General features: G+C 45.3%; 1 long non-coding RNA gene across 1 annotated transcript; it reads left to right on the top strand.

Moving 5' to 3' along the window:
• Positions 1-4,571: 4,571 nt before the first annotated feature.
• Positions 4,572-10,417, top strand: LOC123596774. The gene is made up of 3 exons (XR_006711864.1): positions 4,572-5,971; positions 7,116-7,297; positions 10,332-10,417. It is a non-coding gene; the product is annotated as an uncharacterized LOC123596774 (long non-coding RNA).
• The last annotated feature ends 14,424 nt before the right edge of the window (positions 10,418-24,841 follow it).

Below are 24,841 nucleotides of genomic sequence, written 5' to 3'. Positions count from 1 at the left end.
TTTCCTCCAGGGGAGGTGAAGCCTGGACGCCGAATCTGTTTTCGATTGTGCAAAAGGTGTGATCTGGTGAGGCCTCATCTCTGGGCTCGGCCTGCCTACTCTTTGACCGCTCACGTTAATGGCTCCAAAGGGGCTTTCCTTCAATTACCAAACCCCAAAGGAGGAACCCCCGACTTTGGTGGGGACAGGTGGTCAAACAGAAAGAGGGACTTCAACACAAAGCATTAGTGGGATTGGTGTAGTAACAAAGAAAATGCTCACGCTCTCCCACTGGGCTGGCAGGGAAGGAGGAGATGAGTGGAATTATGGAAGAAAGGAGCATGGGCCTTTTCCAGACGTCATCCCAAGGACGTGTAGGTTTTGTGACATCTTTGATCAGGTAAAAGTCATGTGATCAATTTGGCAAAGTTTCGCCCAAGTGGGGAAAATCCTAAAGTCCCTGACTCGAAGAGACGCCCGTGAGCTCTCCAAGTTGACCGCGGATGGAGACTCATTCCAGGGCTGGTTGTCATTGATGAACCCTTCCCCGTTACAACAGGAAACAAATCAGAAACCGACCCATCGATGAAAAGGGGGCTTCTGTGTGTTTATGAGGGAGCTTCTATGCGTATATGTAGTCGAGTCTTGGGGCCGATGCGTTGCTCTGGCCGAGGAGTCAAGGATTCTGAAAGGACTTGGGGGAGGGGGGGGGTCCTGCTGTGAGTGGAGCAGGAGGCTGGATGCCTGCCCTCTCCACCTCCCTCGCCCGCTTGCCCAGCCCTGCAGCTGTGGAATCTATTTTCCTTCTCCCCTCCCCATCATGCCTTCCATTCCCTGCGAGTGTCCCAGCCCCAGGAACTTTACTTTTCTGTCTTCCCGGGACAGACAGACCTGCGTGATCTCCGGCTTCACCCTGTACCTGCCTCTTTGCGCTTCCTGTCTGAACTCAAAATCCGCGCCAGCTCAGGCCCTACTCCGGTGCCAGAAAGGACTTTCTGGATGAATCAGCACCCCGCTTGCACTTCCTTTCTCCTCATTAAAGCACAGATGTTCTTTAATGTCTGTTTTCTTTTCAACAATGTGTCTTCGATTTCTTTTTGCATTGGCAAATACAGAACCACATCATTATTTTTGTGTATAGTATTTACATTGTATGTCACGCTGTAACTTATTCAAAAACACTCTTGACAGATATTTCATTTGCTTTCAATTTATTTTATTGGTAATATTCTATTTTTTTTTTTACTAGTGGTAGCAATAGAATGAAATATGAGGAATGATACTTGTAGACTTTTTCAAATATCCCTTTTATATAAATTTCTAGGAATAGAATCACTGGGTCCAAAATCGGCACATTCAATATTTTGAACATATAGTTAAACTGATTTCCATTGAATTAATTTATTTTTTGATAAACTCCAATAATGAGAAAGGTTTTTGGTGCCATAACAGCTCTCCTCTTGTGAGATGTCTCAGAGTGTGCGAAGTTCCTTTGTTATTTTCCTCTGAAAGGCAAAAGTATACAGCTACTTTACACACAATATTTGTAAAGAAATTTGGCACAAGTTCATGGATATGTTGATTCACCCTTTTGGGGGTTCTGTTTCTCATCTGTGTAACTCAGTCTTGAGTTCTCTTATATATAAAGATCCCTTTATGTATATATATATATATATATATATATATATATGTATATATATACACACACACACATATATACACATATATATGAATATATGTATATATATATTTATTTTGTATATATGTTCTCTTATATATTAAGATCCTTTACATATCTAAGATTCCATGATTTATGATCCCAGGGAGAAAAAAACAGCAGCCAAATACCTAACTGTAGCCTGCCTTACTTATAAAAAATTTCCTATGTATTTTCTGAGTTTGCAAATTTCTTTATTACAGAGATGTGATTGACATATAACATTATACTAGCTTCAATGCTTTACTTTTTATATTTTATTTGTGTTCTACTTTTTTCAGGGTTGTGATTGGAGTTTTGTTTTGTTTTGTTTAATTTTTTTTTTCAACGTTTATTTATTTTTGGGACAGAGAGAGACAGAGCATGAGTGGGGGAGGGGCAGAGAGAGAGGGAGACACAGAATCGGAAACAGGCTCCAGGCTCTGAGCCATCAGCCCAGAGCCCGACGCGGGGCTCGAACTCCCGGACCGCGAGATCGTGACCTGGCTGAAGTCGGACGCTTAACTGACTGCGCCACCCAGGCGCCCCTTGTGTTTGTTTGTTTGTTTGTTTTTTTTTTTTTAAGAGAGCAAGAGCATGTGTGAGTGGGAGAGAGAGAGAGAGAGAGAGAGAGAGAGACGGGAGAGAGAGAATCCCAAGCAGGCTCCACCCTCAGCAAGAAGTCTGACCCAGGACTAGATCCTACGACCTTGGGATATGGTCTGAGCTGCAATCAGGAGTCAGAAGATCAACCATCTGAGCCACCCAGGCGCCCCGCAATTGGAGTTTTTAAGTTACACATTAGTTTGTGAATGATTAACAACTAAGCAATGTTAAGCTTCCTCATCCTATTATGACATTGTTATTGGATGTTCTTTCTTCCTGAAAAAAGTGAATATGAAACGGGTTGCATCCTTTCCTTTTCCTTACTATTTACACTACTTCCTCAGCCCCTAATGCAGGGCTCTTTGCCCCTAAAAAGTACCTGCTAACTTCTTATGGTATACATATACTTTATATATGTAAATATAAGCAAAAAATAAATATGTGTATATATAATATAGACATACATATGTTTATGTATGCACGCGTGCGCGTGTGTGTGTGTGTGTGTGTGCGTTTTGCCCACTGCACCTTACCAGCAGCCTGCATAATGAGAATGCTGAGACATTTTGCTGGACTTTGGTTCAATGGCTTGATTCAAAGGAATTCTGCTGCTTATTCCAATTTCACTCAAGCAGCCTCTCCCCTGAACTTCTATTCCATCCTACTCAATTTCTCAGTTTCCAGATCGCGAGGCCATCTCCAATTGGGCATGTCTAAAACAGAGCTACTTATGTCTCCCACGCCCTGCCCTTCCCACAGTCTTCTCAACTTTTGTAGATGGCGGCTCCATTCTCCCAGCACAGACCTTCTGTCTGTTCTGCCCACAGACGTGTCCAAGGTCTGACCGTGTCCTACCACCTCCACTGCTATAGTCATGGCCGACGTTCCTATTGACCTTCGCCTGCACAATTACGTGGGCCTTTGAAGTGGGTGCCCTCATTTCACCCCACCCCTCTCTAACTTATTTTCCACAAAACAGCCAGAATAATTCCTTTAAAAAATAGCTTTATTGCGGTATAATTTACATACCCATAAATTTTTACCTGTTTTAAGTATACAATGTGATGATTTTAGTGCATTTACTATTATGCACGAAACCATCACCAATATCTAGTTTTAGAACATTTCCATTGCCCCCCAAAGATCCCCTAAGTTCACTTTAAGTCGATCCCCCCCCTTTTTTAAATGTTTATTTATTTTTGAGACAGAAAGAGTGAGCAGGGGAGGGGCAGAGAGAGAGGGAGAAAAAGGATGTGAAGCGGGCTCTGCGCTGACAGCCGCACAAACGGTGAGATCGTGACCTGAGCCAAAGTTGGACGCTTAAGCGACTGAGCCACCCAGGTGCCCCTGCAGTCAATTCCTACTCTTAACTCCAGCCTCAGGCAACCGCTAGCCTGCTTTCTGTCTCTGTATATTCGCATATGGAACTCAGAAGAAAGGGCCCCACGTAGATAACCAGCAATATATCATTTGAGAGCGGGACACTAAGCTCAGACCTTGGGGAGCCCTATTCTACTCGGGCTAGTGTGGCAATGCTGAGTGGAGACATAGCCATAGGGAGACACGAGAGACCAGGTCAGGGTTTTAAAAAGAGACGTGGCACATGTACATCCACACGCAACCTGTTCATCATCTCCTTTGTTCCCTAGTCAGCATGAGGATTCAACAGGTTGACTCAAGGGCTTGCAGGATCCAGGGAGGTAGGTAGGTTAGATAAGCGGGTCAGTGGGTGAGACATCAGGGAGGGAATCAGAGGGCCTTATGCCCCCATCCACTGTCGCTCTGGGTGGATGTGGGCTGAGGGTTTTGCCAGATCTTCTAACTTGGAGACAAGTCTGAAATCTGGATATTATGTGAACTCTTGTTTAAAAAATATTGATGGCATATTTACACATTTTTTCACATTTTTTTAAACATTTATTTATTTTTGAGAGAGAGCACGAGCGGGGGAGGGACAGGGAGAGAGGGAGACACAGAATCCAAAGCAGGCTCCAGGCTCTGAGCTGTCAGCACAGAGCCTGAGGTGGGGCTCGAACTCACGAATCGTGAGGTTATGACCTGAGCCGAAGTCGGACGCTTAACCAACTGAGTCACCCAGGTGCCCCTATTTACACATCTTTTTAAAGACATTGAGCCAAACGCACTTTGCAGATGAACAGGATGGGCCTGGGGCTGTATGGCACCCTCTGGCAGGGTGGGATCTCTCAGAATAAAGTTGCTCAACTGTGTTGTGTTATAATGCAGCCCATACGCCAGGCTGTATGTTTTACAGTGTCTTTTCCCTCTACGACTTTCCTCTGCACACAGTTTTCTTTGTTGTTAGGTTCCTAGGCAAGGTAGTTTGAGCTGGCAGTCAGTAACTTAGAATTTCTACACAATTGCTCCTTTGAAACAACTTTTTAATTAAAAAGTTAGATCCCCAAGATGCACTGAGTACCTAGTTAGCCTGTGGTTCCATTATGAGCCTAGAGAAAGATGTCCTGCTTGTTGGTTTGCTTTCTTATGCAGTTCGAAGGCCAGACAGGGAACACCAGGAAGCAACGGTGGCTGAAATGAAGAGTGATGGGTGGGTGGAGGTGTTTCCGGTGAGATGTGTTTGACCCCGAAGACCACAGGGTTTGCAGGCTGCAGATGGGCACGCAGTGGGGACGGCTAGTAACCTAGCTGTTCAGGTGTGGACAAAGGAGGGGCAGGTTATCCCAACCATCTATGGGGTGATGTCTGAAGGCAAGACTCACCTTGTCCTTGCTGTGGACTTAATGAGGCAACTGGATGGACCCACGGCTGGAACAAAAGTCCTTCATTTCCCAGAAGAGATGGAAAATAATGATTCAACTTTGTTTCTAGTAGGCATATCCCGTTTAGGACTATTTTCTGGGGGGAGGGGCAGGTGGGTTATTAGCATTATTACAGAGAATGTTAAAGAACGTTTCTGCTTTGTCTCCATGTTTAATTTCCTTTAACCAGCAAAATAGATACATTTCATGGTGACAGTTATTGGCAGAATGGTTGAGTGTGGGCTCAGAACTTGGTCAGACTTTCCTCCAGATCACAGCCTGCTTCCACCACTTATTAGCTCTGTGGTCTCGGGCACGTTCCTTCACCTCTTTGAGCCTCAGTTTATGCATCTGCAAAACGGGTGTGATAACGCCTTCCTTATAGGGTTGATGTGAACCATTAAGTGCAATAACCTAAGCTCTGTGCCTGGCATGTAGTAAGGGTCCTTTAAATGTTAGCTGCTATTATTGACGTTCTGATTATTATCACTATTGTTAGAGTTGAAAGTGGCATAGAGATAGAGGTCATTAGGTCTAACTTGATTATGTCAGAGATGAAGAAACTGATTCCCGGAGCTCGCACATTCCTCGCCACGGTCCCCTGGCTGGTTCCCGGTAGAAGCAGCCAGTGCAGCTTCTGGAGCTCTTTCTTCAAACTCATCACTGGCTGGTACGTTCAAGGTTGCAATCATTCTTGTCTCCCTGCCGGGTGGAACGTTGGTGTGGCGTTCCCTGCAGAGTTTAAAAGGAAGGGAAGAAGAGTTTACAAGCCCCGTGGGGCCAGGGACCACGTCTATCTTGGTCTCCTCCATAGCCATAGTTCTCACTACAATGTCCAGCATTTAGTGATGTAATATTTATTAAACACAGGTGCCTTACCCAGCAAGGAGAGGACTACAAACATGTCACAGAGGTAAACTTGGCACCCATGAGCCCTAACTTCTCCCTTGGGAGTTGTTTCTGGGCGCATTTTCTCATGTCTGTCCTGTGTTCCTGGAGCTAACTGAACAGGTATTAAGGCAATCTATATGAGGGGCCCTTGCGTTCCGCCCTCACATTCCCTCTTTCCTTCCTCTCCCACTCCTTCTCTCCCTTTCTTCTCTTCTTTCTTCTTCTCTCATCCTCCTGCTCTGCTCCCTACTCTTTATCTAGCTCCTATTTAACCAGGATAGGTGAGTTGTGCTGCAGTAATAAACACCCTCTCAATTTCAGTGGCTTAATATGCCAGAGTTTACTTCTCACTTAAGCAGAATGGTCTGGAGCTCTGGGTGACACTGCAGGACAAATGTCTTCCCGGTGCTGGCTCAGCATCCCTGTCTTATGGCACTCTCCATAGCAACCCGTGCTTTTACTCTCCCCGGGGGCCGAGCACGGAGCCCCCAAGGGACTCATGCTGCACCCCCCATCACTTCCACCCCCTCTGGCATGGACCAGTCACATGGACCCACCCGAGGGCTGGGAGGGGTCATCCCTCCGTGGGTCTGGAAGGTCCCAGAAGGCAAGGGGAACAGGATCTGGGTGAGTGTGAGAAGGCTTTTCCACAATTCTTTTTCAGAACTCAGCCCTTTTCCTCGTCTGTTCTCCTTTTTCACTTATGTTCTCTTCTTCCCTCTTCTTTCCCTCCCCTCCTTCATTCCCCTCCGTGCCTCCCACGTCCTCCCTTTCTGCCTCACTCCAGCTGCTGCCCATTATCCCCCCATCCCCAACACATACAAAGCAGGTGCTGACCAAGGGTGGCGCTGTGACTGTATGGTCTGCTTGACCTTGAGTTCTTGCCCGGACGTAGGGGGATTTATGACAAAATCCTCCTGTTGTCCTGAGCACTTTTTCCAGAGGCTGGTGAAAGGTCAAGCCAGCCGTCCTGCACCTGGGAGGCACCAGGCAGCCCCAGAAACAACCCCTTCTCCTTTCAGAAGTCAGTGTTTTCAAAGACCCCACCAACCCCAGCACATAGCTCAGGGGAGCTGGGTGTGCATTTGGAAGCGTGTGCGTTTGATTCCCTGCACGGGATCCAGGCACCTTAACTGTAAGGAGTGATCAGTTTAACTTCTTGACAGTATCAAGAAGGGGCCCGGGCGAGTGTTCCGGATTACCACAAAGACCTCAGTGTGCCGTGAGTTAAGATGGAGGCTGCATTGTCAACATTTGCAACAGATGGAAGAGAGCTTGTGTGGCCAACAGGCCGGAGGCACACGGCACAGGGAGCCGGGCTCTGCCATCGATTCGTCGTGTCTGTTAGGTGGGTCTCTCTCCCTCTGAGTCTCAGTCCCTTCCCCCCAAAAGACGGCGTTTGGACAAGGTGACCCTTGAAGCAGCTTCTAAGGCTCCCCATAGGAAAGAAGGGGCAGAAATACGGTGAGGAGAGGACTGGGGGTGGGGGCGCGGGTGGACAAGGTATGAACAGCCAGCACCAGGGACAGGGTTTGAAGACTTTATACATATTAATCGCTTATTTTCCTCAAAGAGCAGCTCAGATTATATGGTCAATTTTATTCTTTGTAGTCTCTCCTCTTGTTTTTCTCCCCCCCCCCCCTTGTAAAAATTTTAGTGTCAGAAAACGCTGAGGATGAAAATATTAGGAAACTTAGAATCAGCTTGTTGAGATCCTCGGTATAGACACATCAGCTTTCGGTGATTTCCCCCAAAGTTGAAGGTTATAATTTTTCTACTCTTCCTAAGAAATAATGGCCTCTTGGAATGTGCAAGTAAATTAGTCATACTGTGTCCTGAGAATTGGTCTCTGTAATACATCCTGGTCTCTGCAAAAGAGCTGCTGTTGTATAATGGATTTTAGAAGTCTCCAAAGCTGGTTCAACTAACATATTTGTTAGTCTAATAAATGATATTGCTTTTGTGAAGATTTTTCCATATAGCGCAATTTAATAGAGGAATCAATAGTTTCTCAGAAATGACAAAAGGACCTGGGTGTGCTTTGATGGGAGACACAAAGTGGCTTGTTGCTCTAATAAAGCCAAAATGGAAAAAAAAAAAAAAAAGTTTTTTCCCCCCTCTTTCAAGTGTATTTTTACGAAGCTAAAATATACATACCACTTTCTCTGGGAAAATATTTGTTTCTCAGTATTTTTTCCTGCAGCACTGTCTTACTGTTATTACACATGAATATGCATTTTGCTTTTATCTCACTCCTTCCCCTTGTGGGAAGAGCTGTCACGAGGACATGCTTCTTCAGGGAAAAACTCAGGCCTGAAGAGATTTTGATCCCTTGGGTCTATGGGATATTTCTTTAGAAATCATTTTAGAACCGTTTGGGGCACACATTGGCATCCGCCTGTGTTTCTTCTTATCGTAACTTCTTAGAAGTCCGTAACGTGGTTTCGTACGGTGAGAAGCCATCTCCCCTAGCAGGGCCTGCCTTGACTGGTGCATGCAAAACAGACGAACATAAGGGAAGGGCAGCAAAGATAATACAAAAACAGAGAGGGAGACAAAGCATAATAAGGTTTTAAGGTTGTGTGTGCCGTCCTCTGACTCTCGATGCCATATCGATATCTTTGCTGGCTTCAGTTAATGGGTTAAACAAATCTCTTTTGGAGTCGTCGAAGCCGCCTGGAAGGAAACTGCTTTGGTTTTGAGAATGTTAGAACATCTGTGTGTCTCTTCCTCAGCCAAAACTTTTAGTTTTTGCCATGGAATGTGTTATTTGGAGGGTGTCTGATTTTCCCGGCTATGGGTTCTACCTACTGGCAGAAACAATTTGCTGACATTGTCCCTTCGCAGTTATCCCTAAATGACACCATGCTCAAATATGAACCCAAGAATGGGTCAGAAAATGACTTTGGGGGACCATTTCTACCAAACTGATGAGAGGCTGCTCTTTGAAAAGCTGAGATTATTGGCCATGGTTGTCTTTAGAGATAGAAATAGTCTCAGAACATTTCCAGAGAGAAGATAAATGATGTGTTAGGGGAGCTAAAATTGACTGTAGAGACCAGATGTGTTGAGAACAGGAGTTTTCAACTTAACTACATGCTAGAATTACCTGATGGGCCTTTATTATTTTTTATTTTTATTTTTTTTTTAATTTTTTTTTTTCAACGTTTATTTATTTTTGGGACAGAGAGAGAGCATGAACGGGGGAGGGGCAGAGAGAGAGGGAGACACAGAATCGGAAACAGGCTCCAGGCTCTGAGCCATCAGCCCAGAGCCCGACGCGGGGCTCGAACTCCTGGACCGCGAGATCGTGACCTGGCTGAAGTCGGACGCTTCACCGACTGCGCCACCCAGGCGCCCCAAGATGGGCTTTTAAAAAACACCAGAGCCTTGGTCCCGTACCTAGAGATTTCTGATTCAGCTGGTCTAGGCTGGGCCTTGGGCAACAGTCTCTGCCTCATTTTCTCTCCTTTTCAGGTGATTCTAATGGGGAGTCAGGGCCGAGAACCATGAACCCCGAGCAGTGTTACTCAAAGTATAGGTCCTTAGTCAGCAGCAACAAAATCACATTGAAATTTGTCAGAAATGCACTTGAGAGTGGACCCCAGGAATCTGTATGGTTCAGGCCTCCAGAAGATTCTTCTCTAGGATTCTCGAATGTTAGCATGCATCAGAATCGCCTGGAGAGCTTGTTAAAATGCGGAATGCTAGAGTCCACCCCCAGAGTTTCTGATTGAGTGTTGGGCCTGGAACAGGACCGGAGAACTTGCAGCTTGAACAAGCTCTCAGGTGATGCTGATGTTGCTGGTCCGTGGTCCACACTTAGAGCAGCATTAGTTCAGAGGAGGCTTGGGGGCTTGCACTGTTTCTGAATTTGTTGTAAGGGTGGCTATTTAAGGCATTGGGATCTCAGGGCTCACGTAGATGGACTCATTAGAACCGATTGCTTTGGCTAGCAAACCTCCTCCCCCACCCCCCCCTCTTTAAAAATATTTATTTGTTTATTTATTTTTGAGGGAGGGAGGGGAGAGAGAGGGGGGAGGGAGGGAGAGAGAGAGAGACAGAGAGAGAGAAAGAGAGAGAGAGGGAGACAGAGAATCCTAGCAGGTGCCGCACGGTAAGCACAGAGCCCAATGTGGGGCTCAAACTCACGAATTGTGAGATCGTGACCTGAGCCGAAATCGAGAGCCGGGTTGCGGAACTGACTAAACCACCCAGGCGCCTCCCCTCCCACCTTTTTTGAAAAAAGATTTTTCTGGCGAGGCTGCAAAGCATGGGATGAAAGTCCAAAGTCAAGCTTTATCACAGATGATAGTCACTGACTGGGTTGGGGCCAAGTGGTGAGGGCAGGGGGCGCCTAGAACCCCTTTGTCTGTCTGCAGGAGCGGCCTTCTCCCCCTCCGGCTGATTTCGGGCATGTGGGAATACTGCAAGGCATGGCCAGACCTTCTGATTTTAAAAGGTAAGACAAGGATCCTACATTTCTCCTGAGAAATTTCCTGATCTTTAAATGTTGGCAACGCATTTTTAAAAAAGGCAACATCCCTGCGCTGACCAAACGAAACACATCTGTGGGCAACCAGTTTGCGACCTCAGAGTGCCTTCTCTGAGTCAAAGATCCCATTAGGAGTCATTCAAAATGAGTCCTATTCAAAGTAACCTAAGAAATACACCCAATTTCCTGGGTTTGCTTCCTATCATTGTGATTCCGTGGGATATCAGGGCAACAGGGAAAATGTTATTACATACTTTTTAAAAAGGATAATTTAAATATCTCAGGCTCTAGCTTATGTGCTTCCAGGTTTTAATATAATAATCATTCTTGGTACAACATATTTCTTTGGAAATGAAATTTGGATGCATTTCAGTTTTTAATGCATGGAATTAGCAAGATAGGGGTTGGAAAAGTTTCAAACTCCATAGAAGAGTGGCCACAAAAGAACATTCAAACCAATAACTAAAAACCTCAGTGGTATATGCTTCAATTACTGGATCTTGGGTATTCAGGGCTGACTACATCTTCCTGCATATTGAATTATTGTAGCATTAAGTTCCTGTAACATTTAGGAAATAGATGGCTGAGAAGTGACGGAGACGAGAAATTTAAAAAGCAGGCATCGCATTCCTTTTTATTACGTGTATCTGTCCTCTCAAGGACAGAAGAGGCGCTTTCCATCTGTTTAAATCTTGGACTGGCATTTCCAGCCCTGCGGTGCTGGAGGGTTTGTGGGTCTCACCCATACACCTGACTTTGCATTTCACCCCTCAGACTTCCATTTCGTTAGGGGGAATCTGCTATTATGCGTGCTCATTCGTATCTTGTGGTAAAAGTTTGCTCTGCTCTCTGCTGAGTTTGTTGATGGCTTTGTAGTTGTACATCGTCTGAAGCTGCCGACAGGGTAGAGAGGCCTGGACGGAGCATAAATGTAGCTCGGTGGTAACCCCATTGTCTTCCCTTTGTATGTTGAATTTCAGTTTTTGTGGCCTCTGAAGATATGATTTGGTATGTGTTGGCAGGTCAACAGAGGGAAAATTTCCAGGGATGAAATCCAAGGTTGTCACTATTACCTCTGGAATATAAATACAGAAGAATGGTCAGTGGGATTTCCCTATGGTCCACACCAGTGTATGGGAAATAGGATTCATCTAAGATATTCACATCTGGCTAATAAGAAAGTGGTATTTCGTTTCACTTCTGCTATTTCTCCTTGTGTGTTTTCCGTCTTGGGGTCCCTGTGGAGAAGATGGAATTTGTATGTTTTTGGATCTCTGGCCAAATACCGTCTAATCTCTCCTTAAGCGTGAGTAAAGTCTTTACAAGCATAGATATACTTGAGAAATCTGAAATTGGGGAGGGACGCAAGCTTGTTGCAGTTTGGAGAACAAGCACAGAAATTTTTAGCCTGATGTAGTTTTTGTACTTTGGAACGTAACTGAGAAAGGGATAGGAACAGGCAGATTTTTAATTAAATGAGCAATTTTAGAAAGGAAAAAAAAAAAACATTATGGAAATTGAAAAGAGGTATTTTGGATTCTGACTCAAGTCCTGGTATGAGTTTGGAATGTTCTAATCTGTTCAGCATGAGCCAGAAATAGTTTCCTAAGGAGGCAGACGTAGGCTCCTCAAAGCAGACCTTGGCCCCTGTTTTTGGTGCCATAGGTAGACACAGTTCTGTTGGCTTTTCTACAGGGTGGCTGCTTGGGGACGTGGGTGAAAATCCTCAGCCTGGTCCATGTGGTGTTGTAGGGTGTCCCAGACTTACTTTCCCATAAGTCTCAGCGATGAAGTTATCCACTTTTTCCTGACCCGGTGAAATGAATCAGTTCTTAACCTCTCTGGTCATCAACTTCTTTATAAAACTGAGGGTGATAATATTTGCTCTGTTGTCCCATGACATTTTGGTAGTCAACTGAGATAATAAATTGCAAGCACTTCTCAAATGGCTAAGTGAGGCAGAGATGTAAAGATTTATTAGTCTGCTACAGGGATGACAAAAGGAACTTGGGAACTTTCCAGCCCAAATCAAAAGGTTGTAGGCGGTATTAAAAGTCTATAGGCAGATCATCTAGGAGCACTGTCCCATTGCAATCGGCCTCAGTGGTCAGTCCGCTTTGAATTCAAATCTTTGCTTTACCCACAGTATGGTGCAATGGTTTTTTAAGCCTCCCTTTCCTCATCTGTAAAAATAAGTACAAAACCTACCCCGCAAAGTGACTGTGTACGCCGAATGAGATTGTATATCGGAAAGTACTTATATAGAAAGGTTTCTATTAGATACTCATGAAGTGTTGATTTGATTCGTCGAGTCATACACTGATGGTGATATTCTGAAACCATATGCAATGTACATAGGGACATCCAAGATACTGTGAACCACTTTGTTGGACCAGTCCAGTTCCTTCTAATAAATCTGAAGAAGGCAGAATTCAAGTCCTGTTGTACAAGCAGGAGACTGGCTAAAAGGTCCCTCCTTAATGAATATTGCACCTGCAATAGTGTTATTCCTTCTGCATAAAGCATTGCTTCTCCAAATGTCCTCTTTTACAATGCAAATATCTGCATAGGGGACACACGAATTGATTATCAGCCATTAGCTCTTCAGCATCAGTTGGTTGAGCTTGAGTTAGAGGCATTTCCTGGGGGCAGGGTTAGGCTCTAAGGTCAATGAGTAAGGGGAAAGTTCAGTGTGGTCAAAATCACCATCAACTTGTCCATAATCCCACTACATATGATTTTGTGCATATGTAATTAGACCACACAGTTCTACCTCAGAGGTGGAATAGATGGTTATTTTCACGTGAACACCAGACAAGATATTTGACTTGTGCTTAGGATTCAAGTTATATGAAAGATATTCAGTTTTGTTCTTATAGTTGAATTTCCTCAATTTAAATGTGTTTTGATGTTACTCGCTGTCCTTTCCTAAGTGGAGCTAGCTGAATGCAGGGTCCTTGGAGAATGGGGCACCAAACGGGCTTGTTTGAAATGGAAACAAGACGGAGGCATAGGTCTGCATCCTGGACCATTATCTAGAGTGGGAGGTCTGGGTATATCACCAGTGATGAGACGCTCTGGGAAACCAGATGGCAGCAAAAGACAGTTGGGGAAGAGGAGGGTGAACAAAAGGCAAGATTTCTTTTAGAAGTATGTGTCCAGTGAATACGTCGGTGCTCGACCAATAATCGTTCAATAAATGAATTAATTACGATTCATTGCAGAAAGTTTGTCTAGTTTATGTCCCCATCAGCGAACGTGAGAATTTCTGCTTTGCAGCAACCTTACGCACATGACATATTTTACGAATTTTTGTGCCGGTCTGATAGAAAAACATGTTTCATTTTTTATTTTAATGTACATTTAAAAACACTAGACTCAGTCTCTTCCTTTCACAGAGCAGATGGATAGGGTCACTTAGCTGATTGCTTGATCCTTGGTCTGACTTCAGCCACCTCAATCCATGCTACTTTGCTGTCCGTGACTTTCTGTGACAGTCACTTGCCCTAAGTGGCGTTCATTTGATCTGGAGTGCCCCTTCAAAGGACTGTTCACTTGGACCTGGTCTGGTCTGGTGCTGAGCCGGCTTCCGTTCCTGACCTGTCCTGTATGGGAGGTTGCTGACCTCTCCCTTACATAAGACCTCTGCTGGGGACACGTGGGGCCCACGTACCATTGTGTACCTCAGGACCTTCTTGCACTCTCCTTTCCTGCTGTGTGCCTGTTCAACTTCCACCCATCCTACTACTGCTACTTCAAGCCTCCCTTCCTTCCGGGAACGATTTCTTTCTCCGCTGAATGCATCACACAACTGACTGAACCATTTAACGAGACTAAGTGCCAAGTAAACGGCACAGACAATAATTGGCATCTTTTGTAATAATGGAGTTTGCATGTGGTCGATGAGTAATAAGAACAATGGTCGCGGGCACCTGAGTGGCTCAGTCATTAAGCATCTATCTGACTTCGGCTCAGGTCATGATTTCACAGTTGGTGAGTTCGAGTCCCACACCGTGTGAGCTCGAGCCCTGCTTTGAGTGAACATGAGTCCCGATTTGGGTAAAATCACGAGCCTTGGGTGAGTCCCGCTTCTCTCTCTCTCTCTCTCTCTCTCTCTCTCTCTCTCTCCCTCCCTCCCGCGCTCCCTCCCTCCATCTCTCTACACTCCTCACTCACTTGTGCCCCCCCCTAAAAAAAAAAAAAGAACAATGGTCTCTGGAGTCAATGGGAATTCATCACATGGGCATCATGTCTGAGATGGAAAAGAAGAATCACTAACTTAGGGTTCAATTCAATAAGCAGCACCTTTGTGGTATAATAGCTCTGATTTCCAGTTTTCCCAGTCAGGGACTCACCATCTATTCAACTGCAAACAGGTGAATCTCCAGGTCTTGGTTTTCTCATCTGTGAGACCAAGATGCGGTGTGGTAACCTTGGAGAGCAGGGCTGCTGGATTATATAGCCTGCGGGCCAGCCAAGTGGCTAAATTAAAGGACTGATTTAAAGGAAGTTAAAAAGAAGATAAAAATGACACCAACCCAGAGATCCCATTACTCAACTCAAGTTGCTGTGTTCTGAGGAATTAGAAGCCATGATCTATGATTTGAGTATAACTCAGGGAACAATTTTGGTCTAACAGCTTCAAATATATTTACAACAGCCTATCCCCCATTTCAACCCTGTTTTTTACTCTATAAACTTCCTTCTCTATGTCTAAGGAAATTCTGCCTAAATTCCTTGAGGGTCTGACCCTTTCTGAGCCTTAGTTTATGTTCTTTTGTTCTTGTACTTGACATTACCTCAAATAGTCTTGTAAAATCTTGCTTCTGTTCCCTTCAGAATTTTATATCCCTCAATGAGGCACTTTCCCCCCCATTCCTTCAGAAAAATAGCTGCGTCGCTTTCATAAGTTTTTTCTTTCATTAATCCAGATAAAAATTTCAAGCTCCTTAAATGATACATACTGTCTTTTCTGGCGCTGTTACCGTGTAGAGAATAACCTAGAACAAGGTTATCTAAGCAAAGTTAACATTTAGCCAATCTGTACTCAAGCTGGTCGTCACTGTTGAGATGCCTTTAAGAGGACGGCCCAGAAGGAAGCTGGTAATCTGGTCCTGGGGAGACCGAGCTGTTTGAAATGGTCCTGGGGTGACAGAGCTGTTTGAAATACTGTTCAGCCCAGTATTATTGTTCGCTGATGTGGTTCATGGGTGGAGCCACCGTGACTCAATGGCCTTTTTTTTCATTTGTGTATTCATTTCATAGATGTTGACCATCTCAGATGAAAATGGCTATCATTTGTTTTCAGGAGAAGGTGGACTGCTCAACACTTTGGCAAGAGCAGTTATTCACTTAAGAGATATTTTTTGAGGGTCTGTGCTTTGCCCAGAGCAGGGGATAAAAAGAAATACCAAGACAGTGTTCTTGCCCTATAGAAGTTCATTGTCTGGTGGGGGAGATGGACAAACCAGCAGTTAATTATGATCCAGTGTGACAAATGCTCTGCTACAGGTCAGAACTGAGAGAGGCACTGTGTCTCTTTTGGGGCATAAGAGCGGGAGTTCGAAAGGAAGACTTCTTGGAAAAACTGATGCTTCAAGCAGGGGAGGCCACAGGGTGTATGTGGAGGGGAGATGGGATGTGACACAGGAAGGGAGATAATATGTGAATGTATTAGTTTCCTATTGCTGTGGTCACAAATTGTCACAGGTTAGGTGGCTTAAAACAACACGACTCCGGGAGTCTGAAGTTTGCGATGGGTCTCCTTGGGCTAAAATCATATTGTTGGCAAGGCGTGTTCCTTCTGGAAGTTCTAGGGAAGAATTCATTTCCAATTCCTAGAAGCTCCCTGCATTCCTTGGCTCATGGCCCTTTCCTCCGTTTTCAATGCTGGCAGTTGCCCCTCCCCCTACCTTGCACCTTGCTTCTATCATTCCCTTTCTAACTCTGACTTTCTTGCCTCCCTCTCTTACTTAGGAGGACCCTTGTGATTACATCAGGCCCTCCTGGATGAGCCAGGATAATTTCTCCACCTCCAAACATTTAATTTAATCACAACGGCAACATCTCTTTTGCATGTAAGGGTCATATTTACAGGTACGAAGGACTAAGAAAGACAGCTTTGGGCCTCTTTGGGGGGCCACTCTTCTGTCTATCACAATGAGCAAAGGGCACTTTGGAGGGACGGAGAAGGAACTCCAGTCTGAAGTTATTTGAATGTAGTTTGAGTGGTCAGTGCATAGTTCAAAAGATAGCAGTAGAACAATTCCAGTATAAACCGCTTACCTTCTTACATGTACTCTGAGTCTCTTGTTACATCTGTGAGGCTTCATTAATGGCCCTGTTCACGTGAAGAAATGAGCCACCATTTGACAGTTCTTCTTAGTAAAGAAAAATACCGATTAGGATAGTGTTATTTCTTATAATGAAGCTCTATGAAATGGTACCTTAAGAAATAGTGTGGATTGGGGCATGTGGGTGGCTCAGTCGGTTGAGCGTCCAACTCTTGATTTCGGCTCAGGTCATGATCCCTCAGGTCATGATCCGGCTCGTGGGATGGAGCCCTGAGTCAGGCTATGTGCAGGTGGTGGGAGCCTGCTTGGGATTCTCTCTCTTTTCTTTCTCTGCCCTTCCCCGACTCGCGTACGCGTGCACGCTCTCTCTCTCTCTCGCTCACTCTCGCTCTCTCTCAAAATAAATAAACATAAAAAAATAGAGTGGGTTCAGAGACCGTTAATAAGTTGTGAACCGTCTTGACAGGAAAGACTGTTGCTCGACTCTGTTCCCCTTGCTTAGGAACTAGCCTGTCTCAGTTCACTTCCCTTCCTACTATTTTCTTCAAATTTGCAGTTCAGAGTGATAACCTGCAGGTGTGCCTCTTTTTCACCTTACCTTGTCCCTGAGCCCAGTCTTGGGTCCCACTGATCTCTCTGCAGTGGTGGAGGCTAGGGGACAGAGGATGGGGACTGCTTGCTCCAATGGAGTGGGACACGGTTAAAGGACATCCCAGATCTGCTGTGCCGTCTCTTCTTGGTGGCTGACTAGGAAGGTTCAGCTGCTACAGTGGGTGGAAGGGTGTAACTTTCAAAGCATCCTTATACCCTTGTCTCAGGAGCGTCTTCACATTTATTACAAAATGTTGACACATTTATCACGTTTGCAGACTGATTAAAGAAACTCCAGACCCGAGGAAATTTCAGGCATCGCGCATTCTTGAAACCATCTTTCAAGATAGGCTAAACAATGCTTCACCAGTCAAATGTGCTTCCCGGGATCCCACCTTTGTTTTCCCACCAGCCCCGCCCACACTGAACCGATTTCCCTGGGAGATGGTTGTGTTCGATGCTGGGGAGTTTTAGCATTCTGTGGAACTATGGGGCCAGTGCTTCCCTCTGAAAATTTGCGCTTTGCCCGTGTGCTTTTACCAGTGTTCTTTCTTTCTTGCACTCAGACATCGTGAACCTGGGGCTGAGTCTGGCCTCTACCGCATGCAAACAGAAGCAAGTCACATGACTGCCAGTTGCTGGGTGCCATCAGTATGTGTGATACTTTATTTTTTTTTTTTAATTTTTTTTAACGTTTATTTATTTTTGAGACAGAGCATGAACGGGGGAGGGCCAGAGAGAGAGGGAGACACAGAATCGGAAGCAGGCTCCAGGCTCTGAGCCGTCAGCCCAGAGCCCGATGCAGGGCTCGAGCTCACGGACCACGAGATCATGACCTGAGCCGAAGTCGGCTGCGTAACCGACTGAGCCACCCAGGCATTCCAATATGTGCGATACTTTAGGCAGTCCTCACGACAACCCTGCTCTGTTGGAGGTAGACAGAAAGCCAGAGAAACATTAGTCCTCATGGGGCATGGGCAGTGGAGCTAGGATTCAAAGGCTGGTGCGTCTGGCTCTGAATCCAGGGGCTTCTAATAGTTTTCTTCAGGGTCAGAATTTCTTCAGGAGTAGGTGAGTGAGGGCTGCTGGGTGGTTATGGGACCCCAGTCCCTCCTTTGGGAAAAGTTCTACTGTTATCTGTTTGATAATTAAGAATTTTTAGGAAAAAAGTTTGAAGCTAAAAAGCCATAAAAAACCATCACATCTTTGCTCCATTATGCCTTTCTGAGTTACGTAATCTGGAGACTGTCTCCTGTAAACTCAGCGTAATAATAGTACAGTCCTATGGAATTGTAGAAAAGATGAAGTGAAACAAAATAAATGAACCATCTGATATAGGATAGGACCTCTCAGACTAGTTAGTTCTCCTCTTCCTTATCATACAGAGGCTTTTCATTTAATGTATGGCTCAACTGTGCCCAGGGCACAACTGAACCATTTATTTGGGGTATTTTCACATTGTTTACAATCGTAGCTTTTTAATTCAACAAATTCCACAGATGTTTGTTTAGAACCAACTGTGTGCCTAGAAAGGTGTTGGGTCTGTGGCCAGGGACAGCCTAGCGGATAGGTGGGGTGGGCATCCATCTAATATGGCAGCCATGAGAGCCGCCCCATCCCACTCTGAAGAAAAATTGATGTCTGGAAAGCCTCCACTGGGAATGCTTGTCTTTGGCTCTCTTCTCAAAATCTCTCACTAAAATGTAAAGCCCTCAAGAGAGGAAACTTCTCAGTTTTTGTGAGTTTGTAGGGTGTGAATGGGATGGTAGATTTGGAGGAAGACGTGAGATGAAGGAGAGGGGTCAGCGGGAGGTGGGGACAGCTCCAATGTCAAAATGCATTTCCTCCTGACTCAGCCAGAGTGGGCCTGTGCCATTGTCAAGGGAACATGACGACACTCATGTTATGTTCCCTGGGTCTTGGGTCTACAGTGCTGGCCTGGGGCTGCCTACTGGAGTCTGTCCGCGGATCACTGATACAGGGGGTTTTGTTTGGAAAAGAGGGTAACTCAGGCCAACGAACTATGAGGAGACCAGCTGGTTCAACAACTAGACCCAGGCTGGGGGAACAGATTAAGAAGCAGCGAGCCAGGTACCCAGAGCGACACATTAGAACTCTCACAGACATTGAGCTTGGGAGGTAAGGGCAAATACCAATTTCCAGCAGCAACCCCCAAACTCGGGGAAAGATGGACTTAGTCGAAAAAGACCTTGAGAGTTTTTCTGAATTTGGTAACAGTAAGGAGTGACGCTAGCTCTGGGACTGACAAAAATAAGTTGTTGCAGAAGCCAAAAAGGCCAGATGAGAAAATGAAGGGAAGAGATCATTCAGGACAAGATATCTCTAGAATGCTGTCCTGGAAAATGTGAGGGTCTGGCCTCTGCAAAGAGACTGCCTGGTCAAGAAAACATACTAAGCAACCTTCGTAAGAGGAGAATAATGGAACGATCAGTCACAATAACAAATGTTAATATGTGACAGGCACTCATCTAAACACGTTGCATGAGCTCACTCAATCCCAGTAACATTCTTATGAAGCAGGTACTATTTATCATCCCCATTTGGGTAAGGAAACTGAGGCACAGTCAGGCTAAGCTGCTTGCCTGAGGTCAGTGGTGAGGCCAGAGTGCCAACTGAGAGCCTGACCCTGGAGCCCGTGCTCTCAAGTACTCGCTTCCTCTCTACAAAGTGCACCGGGTGCTTACGAAAAGTCCTGTGAGAGACTAAGACTGGAGCAGTGGTTTTTGTCAGAGGCCAGATGTCCCGGATTAGTGAGCAAGAGAGGGTGCCTGTTCTTGTACGTTCGTTTGTTTGTTTGTTTGTGTTCCCCCGATGAGTGGGAAAATGTAGTATTTGTTCCTTCTCCAGAGAAATCAATGACCCCAAATAGGTTAAGAATCCCCAGGCTGGGCTTCTAGGCTGCCTGTTGAGGCACAGGGTTGAGGCTGATCTGTGTTCTCAGGATGGACTGGCGGTGCTTCATGCTGGATCCCCCCGGAAGTGTGTTTCTAGGGGCTCACTCTCTGTCCTTGTGGGAATTTGGCTGGGAGAGATCATCCCCTGGTAAGCATTTCATTCTCCAGGCTTGGCTCAGTGTGTATTTACTAGAAGATGAAGCCTGTTAAGGCAGAAAAATGGTCCCTGCACTGGAACATTTTTCTCTAAGTGTCATTACCCATGACTTCTACTGAGGGAAAAGAGAGGCAAAATCCTTATATTGTGGGCAAATGCTTTTGCGATTTTCTGGTGACATTGATTATAGCTTATCTAACTTCATAACAGATCTGTCTTATCCATAAGATACAATGTAGCTTGAAAATCCGAAGAGATGCTGGGGGTTGGGGAAGGGGGCATCATTCTTACTTCTAGGGAAGATTTTGTATTATGGTAAGTCACTTTCCCTAGACAACTCAGACTAAGCAGAGGTTCTTTCTGGGAGGATCAATATTGTCACTGGTCCTGAGCAGCAAAGGAATGTGTTTTTTTTTTTCCCCCACCATCTACACCTAACAAGGAAGAACAATGAAACAGGAACAACTGAACTATTAGTCACCTGACTGGTGTCTGGAAAACTACCATCTTGCCTTCGTTTCCCAGCGAATCTCACTTAGGTTAAGGGTCCATGGCCAATGTTTGTTTTAGACTTACTCATATATTTTCCATTTTACTTGCTGATAATTTCGTTTTGTGTCTGGGATCAGCTCCCTTCTGCCTGAATTATATTCTTGCAAATGCCTTTGGACAGAGTCTGTTGAATGAATGTCTTCATTTTGCTTTGTTCTAAAAAAAAATTTTTTTTCATGAGTATGGAATTTATAATTTTTCTCTTCAGCTCCTGAAGGTTTTCTACTATTTTCTGGCTTCCATTGCTGTTATTGCAAGTTTAGCTGTCAAACGAACCGTCGCTTGCTTGAAGGTAACCTGCCTTTTCCCTTTGTCCTACTTTCAGATCTTCCTTTTGTCTTTGATCTATCGTTTGACCGTAGTGTGTCCAAGGGAGGATTTATTTTCACTTAACTTACTTGGGATTCACTGAGTTTGAATTTCTGGACTCCTGGAAATGGAAGTCTCTTGAACCTTACTTTTCACTTCTTCAAAATGGTAATGATGATCATCTCTGGTTCGGTGGGTTTGCTGAAAGGATTACATGAAGCAATGCACGCACATTTCCTATGAGGAAGGATTTCTCCAGTTGTGTTTCACTGAATTAGATATCTTCTCTGCTCAGGCTTCCTCAAAAGGTTCTGTGACCCAAGCTATTTGGGAAGTGCTGATTACTGCAGACTCTCCTGAAGACTTGCAAAGCTCATCGGCATCACGAAAGCCCTGAGAAGTCCTGCAGTATTCTCCACACTCACGTGTCCTCAGGACAGCCTTTGTCGTAAATATCTCTTCACAGCTCATATTTCACGGGACATAGTCGGGAGGAATGCTGTATGAAATATCGAGTGTATAAAGTATTGAATGAAATGTTTCATTTGATGAGAAAGGAGTATTTCCCCGCCACAGTCCAGGGTCTTACACTAAGCCAAAACCAGAAAGAGGATAGATCACAAGAAGATGGCGGCTCATAAAGGCCTTGTCCCAGGCCCCCAGAATCTAAACCTGCTGTTAGAGGGCATCCCTACCTCCCTTGGTGTGAAGTCGCGAGGACGGAAGTGCACACTGAGTATATGGAATCTGGGTCACATACACAGTTGTGCGTCTGGGTGAAGGACACGGGGCTTCTTTCTTCCTCAGAGAAGCCCTGATTGGTCTCAAGGGCCCGTTTTCGAGAAGTTCATAGTGTAAGAAGATCACAGTTTGTCTATTCGGGAGGAATAGTCTTGATGTTAATGTGTGTTTGAATTTGGAGGTCTCCACTCAGCAGAGAGCTGATTTCTCCTGAGAGGGGCTGGGGGGAGCAGGGTATCAACAACACATTCAGATTTACCTTGAGGTTGAGACCCCAAATGGTCATATTTCAAAAAGGAACATTTCTAATGTCCCCATGCAGCCTACGTTTGTTGTCCATTTGTTGAGAGAAATGAGAGGCAAAGCGCAGAAAGTTAGTCTTAAGCGTCTGCGGGAATAAGGCTGCAGAACAATTTCCCTCCCAGAGAAAGAGGAAAGTGTGTAACTACGTATTTGTGAAGCTGGCTTAGGGTTTTTAATTTCTTTCCCCAAGAGGTTTCAGGAGCGTGATCTCTATTTCCTTGATCGGTGCCATGAAGAATAGTTCTAAATCTGTTTCCTGTGTAGTCTAGGAGCAAATACCTTCTTGAATCAGGCCTGATCTTACTGAAAACTGAGACTAATGCTCCTTCGTGTTTCTCTTGACCCCCAGGAAGCCATCGCCGGGTTCAGGTCTGTTCACAACCATCCTGGGGAACTGACAAAAAGCACGTGCTGGGGGTATGCTCCGCTCCAGCGGTTAGAGCTGGGTCTCTCATTTGGTAGTTGGCTGCTACCTGCCTCAGTGGGACCCACACTCCGGTTGAAAGTGCAGGTTTCTAGGCCCCATGCCAGACCTCCCAGAGTATCAGCATTGTCCGCTTCCTCATGAGATTAGTGTGAGGTTAAAGTCTGAGTTTGCCGTGGGAGCAGTCTTGGGTGGCATCGCCAGAAAGGGCTGTCTTTGCCTGATTTTTCACATCAGAAAACACGATTCCTCTCCACACAAGCTTTGAGGGCCTCTAAGTGTCCATTCACTCTTAAGTTCTCAGATGTAGGGTCTGCTGAAAATTCTCCCTTCTATGACCTTTGGAGCCTGGCTGGCCGGTTTGTTCGAGGTAACTGGGTCGATATGGGCTGGGAGCAAACAAACGCAATTATTAGGAATCGTCACGTTGCTAGAGTGTCCCAGTAGTTTCCAGAGCGCTTGCAAAACTAAAGCCACAAAAGAAAGCATTGTTCGCTGGATCCTCTCTATGAATCCGTAAGAGCATTAAGATAAGCAGAATAAGTATTAGCAGTCCCATTTTACGAAAGTGGAAACTGAAACTCAACTATATGAAGTGATTTGTTCAATGTAGACAGTGGTGGAGTCAGATCCAGCCTAAGTTTTCCTGCCTGCCCACTTTTCACTCTTCCTCTCCAGCCCCCCACTGAAAACTCCTTACTCCCTTTTGCTCTCCATTAAGGTTTCCACTGCTGTTTCCATGAATCAGGGTCAACCAAGTGGCCTCTGTGTGTGGGCCATTGTGGATGTAGTTCCCTTTTCCATCCTAAAACACTAATAAGTTACCACCTTACTAGCCTGAATGCTGGCCAGCCCTTCCCGACTAAAGTGTCTGTATCTCTACAGAAGGAGAAATTGTCTGTGTGCACTGAAGTGTCTGTATCTCTACAGAAGGAGAAATGTGGGGGCAACTCAGAGGAACGTTTGCCTAATCGGGCTGTTTTGTGATCATTTCCTTCACTTTCCTGAAGTTTTTTTTTTTTTTTTTTTTTTTAATATTTATTTATTTGGGGGGAGAGTGCAAGCAGGGGAGGGCCAGAAAGAGGGGGACGGAGGGTCTGAAGCAGGCTCTGCACTGACAGTCTGAGAGCAGTGAGCCCGATTTGGGGCTCAAACTCATGAACCGCAAGATCATGGCCGGAGCTGAAGTTGGACGCTCGACCGACTGAACCACCCAGGTGCCCCCACGGTACTGACATTTCTAACTCTTGATTTTGCAAAGATAAAAATAATGTACACCAATAATCATGCCATCTGGAGGTGGGATGCCCCTGTTCTTTTTTCTCCCACCCCTCCCCCCTTGCCCCACCATCCAGGACACATGTACCCACCGACAAAAATGGCGCTGTGTTCTATGCAGTTTGGCGGAATGATAAGGGAGGATATTTGCACACTTTGAACCGGCAAACATTTTTAACGGAAATAATGACAAAGTTGCTGTTCTGATTACCCAGCACAAAGAGCATAGTTTTCTGATTCCACAATTAATTTGATCCATGCAGATAGTTTATTCTCCCGAATCCATCTGGCGCTAAATCTGAAATGATTGTCTAACCTACAGAATTCTCCACGTAACTACTTAACAAGCTTTTTGCCTTCTGGAGACCGTAGGCACAGTCAGGAGGGGGAAAAAAAAGACTTTTCCCCTTCTATTAGTCTTTTCACTTTTAAAAGTCTTTGCAGTGCTTTGTCATCCATCCGTATTTACTCAGCACCTACAGGGGCTTTGGGTGCGGAGATTGGATAGATTCGTGGAGCACAGAGGTAGTTGATTTGTTTTGCTTTCAAAGGGTTTCATAGCATCATTCTGCTTTTTGTGTATTTCTTCTTCAAAGCGACGGTTTTTTCCTTCCCCAGCACTGGTTAAGAAGGCATTTCTTACTTTTCTCTCTAAGCCTCTCATCAGAAGGTCCTCAAGGTGAACGATGATGTATTCCCTTCTGACTGCAACTAAATGTGAGCGGCCTGGCCTGCCAGCTGCCTGCTGAAGTGATTTGGCTGCCGTGTGCCCGCACCCAGGGCTCAGGACACGAGCCAGGCGACGGTTGAGTCTGAAAAGAAGCCAGCAGCCAC

Source organism: Leopardus geoffroyi, chromosome C1 (assembly GCF_018350155.1).
Source record: "Leopardus geoffroyi isolate Oge1 chromosome C1, O.geoffroyi_Oge1_pat1.0, whole genome shotgun sequence".
Classification (NCBI taxonomy): Eukaryota; Metazoa; Chordata; class Mammalia; order Carnivora; family Felidae; genus Leopardus; species Leopardus geoffroyi.
Note: the sequence above shows the minus strand (reverse complement) of the source record. Positions and strands in the feature narration are given on the sequence as shown.